The 5,376-nt window shown below is 38.0% G+C and overlaps 1 non-coding gene and 1 pseudogene across 1 annotated transcript; one reads left to right on the forward strand and one right to left on the reverse strand.

The window, feature by feature from the left end:
• Positions 1-385: 385 nt before the first annotated feature.
• Positions 386-564, forward strand: LOC134988397 (U1 spliceosomal RNA; annotated as a pseudogene).
• A 3,251-nt stretch (positions 565-3,815) lies between these two features.
• On the reverse strand, positions 3,816-3,978 carry LOC134988381 (U1 spliceosomal RNA). Its single transcript, XR_010193862.1, has one exon. It is a non-coding gene; the product is annotated as a U1 spliceosomal RNA (small nuclear RNA).
• Between the last annotated feature and the right edge of the window lie 1,398 nt (positions 3,979-5,376).

Below are 5,376 nucleotides of genomic sequence, written 5' to 3' on the forward strand. Positions count from 1 at the left end.
AGGGTGGAGGTGTTTAATGCGAACTAGGGGTCATCCAAGTGCCGCAAAAGGCCGCCATGCCCTGCACGCCCCTTTTCTCTTTTCATATGCAGACGAGGGTTGAAGCCAACTTTGACCCACTGCTTGGATGACATCGCCATATGCAAATCCATCTGCTGCAGGCCTTCCCCCAGGAATGCTTGCACTAGTTGTTGCATTTGGTTTGTTGTTTGGGGGTGCTTCAGTATTAGGCAGCCTTCTGCCCTCCCATGTTCATCTGAAAATATGTGTTCTCCCTGCAGTTGTTGTCCCCAGATGAGAGTTCCCTTGTGCTGCCTCAGTTGAATCTCCTTTACTTGACAGAGATGTGCCTGAGCAGCGGCCCTCCCCAGCCCTATCCCAAATCATACTTATTTTGCATAGGAGATACCATGGTCATGAAGACTGTTCTCCCAGGGTGCGGTTCATTCATTGCATTCTGGGTATGCTGACCCCTGTGATTTCCCCAAATGTGGGAAACTCGACTGCATTATTTAATGCGAACTAGGGGTCATCCAAGCACCGCAAAAGGCCGCCATGCCCTGCATACCCCTTTTCTCTTTTCATAAGCAGACGAGGTTTGAAGCCAACTTTGACCCACTGCTTGGATGACATCACTTGCTGCCTTTCCAATGAAGCAAGTTTAATTTAATAATAGGTGAAAAACCATCCCTACAAAGGTGTTAATCAGATACTTGGCTTTGTGGACACTTTTCAGAGCACAAATTTGTTAGCATAAAAATAAAGCCAGAAAATGAAGAGCTGTTTAATCACTCAATTGGATTTTTCTGCCAGCATATTTCTTTTTCTCTGCAACCCACTGCTAAATTGTGCTTCGTGGCTGTTTTTTTTATAAAATCACTTAATCAAATCTAACTCTGATTACATCAGAGAAGGCCAGGTACCCTACACCATAAGAGGTGGTTTGAAATTTTTACTTGTCTACTTAAAGATCACCAAAATCTGATAACGAGGTCAATTACGTCCCTAGGTGGGATTGAACCACCAACCTTTTGGTTAACAACTGAACACGCTAACTGTTTGCGCCTCAGAGACACTTTGCGAAAGTACATACTGACAAAGGTTAATAAGCATTCATCTAGAACGTTTCCTAGAAAAACTTTAAAAAGTCAATAATCTGGAGAGTTTTTGTAAGATGTTCCTTCCATCAACCAATGAAGAAACACATTGGTACTTTCCCATGATGAGTGAGTGCTTCAGGATCTCTTGCACTTACATGTGCAGCAAAGGACTACAATGGAAGCATGCTGGGCCTATAACCCAGAGGTAGGCAGATTGCAACTGTCCTCTGCTATATGCATTTTTTTTGTTAATTAAAGTAATCCAAAACTGGGATTGATATTTTGGCTCTTTTATTTTTACTTAAAGTACAATAACTTTTACCGTTTTAATTTGTTTTAATAGTATATTGACAGTATTGTTTTCTTTCAAAAATCCACTTAATTTTCTTTACCCTATTATTAAAATGGTAATTGACAAAAACAAACTACATTGTCACCAGAAGAGCAATACAAAATGTACAAGTGATATATTAAAATCATCTTTTCAGCTTGAATTTCAATGATGCATTGAGGTAACGATTTTGTGAGAAACATCTTCACCCTTAAATAAAGATTTTCTTAATTCCCTACCTGTGTGCTAATTAGATATCACCTTGTTTTCACATTAAACAGACTTCCACATGAGAAAGCAGCAAGGATGCAGTGGCGTTAATGTTTCCTGGTGTCAACCTGTATTATTTCAGTAGACATTGAAATGAGGATGCATCTTGCTGCCTTTCCAATGAAGCAAGTTTAATTTAGTAATAGGTTAAAAACCATGCCTACAAAGGTGTTAATCAGAGACTTGGCTTTGTGGACACTTTTCAGAGAACAAATTTGTTAGCATAAAAATAAAGCCAGAAAATGAAGAGCTGTTTAATCACTCAATTGGATTTTTCTGCCAGCATTTTTCTTTTTCTCTGCAACCCACTGCTAAATTGTGCTTCCTAGCTGTTTTTTTATAAAATCACTTAATCAAATCTAACTCTGATTACATCAGAGAAGGCCAGGTACCCTACACCATAAGAGGGGGTTTGAAATTTTGACTTGTCTACTTAAAGATCACCAAAATCTGATAACAAGGTCAATTACGTCCCTGGGTGGGATTGAACCACCAACCTTTTGGTTAATAGCCTTATACACTAACTGATTGCGCCACAGCGACACTTTTCAAAAGTACATACTGACAAAGGCTAATAAGCATTCATCTAGAACGTTTCCTAGAAACATTTTAAAAAGTCAATAATGTGGAGAGTTTTTGTAAGATGTTTCTTCCATCAACCAATGAAGAAACACATTGGTACTTTCCTATAATGAGTGAGTGCTTCAGGATCTCTTGCACTTACATGTGCAGCAGAGTACTGTAATGGAAGCATGCTGGGTCCATAACCCAGAGGTAGGCAGATTGAAACTATCCTCTGCTATATGCATTGTTTTTGTTAATTAAAGTAATCCAAAACTGGGATTGATATTTTTGCTCTTTTATTTTTACTTAAAGTACAATAACTTTTACCATTTTAATTTGTTTTAATAGTATATTGACAGTATTGTTTTCTTTCAAAAATCCAATTAATTTTCTTTACCCGATTATTAAAATGGTAATTGACAAAAACAATCTACATTGTCACCAGAAGAGCAGTACAAAATGTACAAGTGATATATTAAAATCATCTTTCCAGCTTGAATTTCAATGATGCCTTGGTGCAACAATTTTGTGAGAAACATCTTCACCCATAAAGAAAGATTTTCTTAATTCCTTACCTGTGTGCTGATTAGATATCACCTTGTTTTCACATTAAACAGACTTCCCCATGAGGAAGCAGCAAGGATGCAGTGACGTTTATGTTTCCTGGTGTCAACCTGTATTATTTCAGTAGACATTGAAATGAGGATGCATCTTGCTGCCTTTCCAATGAAGCAAGTTTAATTCAGTAATAGGTGAAAAACCATTCCTACAAAGGTGTTAATCAGAGACTTGGCTTTGTGGACACTTTTCAGAGAGCAAATTTGTTAGCATAAACATAAAATCAGAAAATGAAGAGCTGTTTAATCACTCAATTGGACTTTTCTGCCAGCATAATTTTTTTTCTCTGCAACCCACTGCTAAATTGTGCTTCCTAGCTGTTTTTTATAAAATCACTTAATCAAATCTAATTCTGATTACATCAGAGAAGGCCGGGTACCCTACACCATAAGAGGGGGTTTGAAATTTTGACTTGTCTACTTAAAGATCACCAAAATCTGATAACAAGGTCTATTACGTCCCTGGGTGGGATTGAATCACCAACCTTTAGGTTAATAGCCATACACACTAACTGATTGCGCCACAGCGACACTTTGCAAAAGTACATACTGACAAAGGCTAATAAGCATTCATCTAGAACGTTTCCTAGAAAAACTTTAAAAAGTCAATAATCTGGAGAATTTTTGTAAGAAACACATTGGTACATTCCCATGATGAGTGAGTGCTTCAGGATCTCTTGCACTTACATAGGCTATTAACCAAAAGGTTCCCACCCAGTGATGTAATTGACCTTGTGATCAGATTTTGGTGATCTTTAAGTAGACAAGTCAAAATTTCAAACCCCCTCTTATGGTGTAGGGTACCTAGCCTTCTCTGACGTAATCAGAGTTAGATTTAATTAAGGTGCGCAAGGGCATAGAAGGGAGCGGTTTAAGAAAAGAGAAGTGGAAACAGACAGCAAACTAGGCTGGAGAGAGACCTGAGACAAAGAGATCTGAATTATACGAGAGCCGACCAGGGGAAACACAAATTATGCAGTCAAGTTTCCCACATTTGGGGAAATCGCAGGAGCAGCACACCCAGAGTGCAATGGGTGAGCCTTTCCCTGGGAGAAGCACCTTCATGATCATAGTATCTCACCTGGCAGGTAAGTAGGAGTTGGGCTAGTGCTGGGGAGGGTCGCTGCTCGGGTACCCCCCTGTCAAGTGAAGGAGATCCAACTGAGGCAGCACAAGGGAACTCTCGAAAGAAGAACAAGGCTAGAGGAAGATCTGAGACAAAGAAATCTGACTTTTACCAGAGCTGACCAGAGGAAAGCACAAACACAGTCCCCCACTACCACCAGGAAACATTAACGCCACTGCATCCTTGCTGCTTTCTCATGTGGAAGTCTATTTAATGTGAAAACAAGGTGATATCTAATTAGCACACAAAAAAGAAAATTAAGTGAATTTTTGAAAGAAAACAATACTGTCAATATACTATTAAAACAAATTAAAATGGTAAAAGTTATTGTACTTTAAGTAAAAATAAAAGAGCAAAAATATCAATCCCAGTTTTGGATTACTTTAATTAACAAAAAAAATGCATATAGCAGAGGATAGTTTCAATCTTTCTACCTCTGGGTTATGGGCCCAGCATGCTTCCATTGCAGTACTCTGCTGCACATGTAAGTGCAAGAGATCCTGAAGCACTCACTCATCATGGGAAAGTACCAATGTGTTTCTTCATTGGTTGATGGCAGAAACATCTTACAAAAACACTCCAGATTATTGACTTTTTAAAGTTTTTCTAGGAAACGTTCTAGATGATTGTTTATTAGCCTTTGTCAGTATGTAATTTTGCAAAGTGTCGCTGTGGCGCAATCAGTTAGTGTGTATGGCTATTAACCAAAAGGTTGGTGGTTCAATCCCACCCAGGGATGTAATTGACTTTGTTATCAGATTTTGGTGATCTTTAAGTAGACAAGTCAAAATTTCAAACCCCCTGTTATGGTGTTAGGTATTTAGACTTCTCTGATGTAATCAGAGTTAGATTTGATTCAGTGATTTTATAAAAACAGCTAGGAAGCACAATTTAGCAGTGGGTTGCAGAGAAAAAGAAATATGCTGGCAAAAAAATCCAATTGAGTGATTAAACAGCTCTTGGATGGTTTTTCACCTATTACTAAATTAAACTTGCTTCATTGGAAAGGCAGCAAGATGCATCCTCATTTCAATATCTACTGAAATAATACAGGTTGACACCAGGAAACATTAACGCCACTGCATCCTTGCTGCTTTCTCATGTGGAAGTCTGTTTAATGTGAAAACAAGGTGATATCTAATTAGCACACAGGTAAGGAATTAAGAAAATCTTTATTAAAGGGTGAAGATGTTTCTCACAAAATCGTTGCCCCAATGCATCATTGAAATTCAAGCTGGAAAGATGATTTTAATATATCACTTGTACATTTTGTATTGCTCTTCTGGTGACAATGTAGTTTGTTTTTGTCAATTACCATTTTAATAATCGGGTAAAGAAAATTAATTGGATTTTTGAAAGAAAACAATA

This window comes from Pseudophryne corroboree, unplaced genomic scaffold (genome assembly GCF_028390025.1).
Source record: "Pseudophryne corroboree isolate aPseCor3 unplaced genomic scaffold, aPseCor3.hap2 scaffold_1058, whole genome shotgun sequence".
Classification (NCBI taxonomy): Eukaryota; Metazoa; Chordata; class Amphibia; order Anura; family Myobatrachidae; genus Pseudophryne; species Pseudophryne corroboree.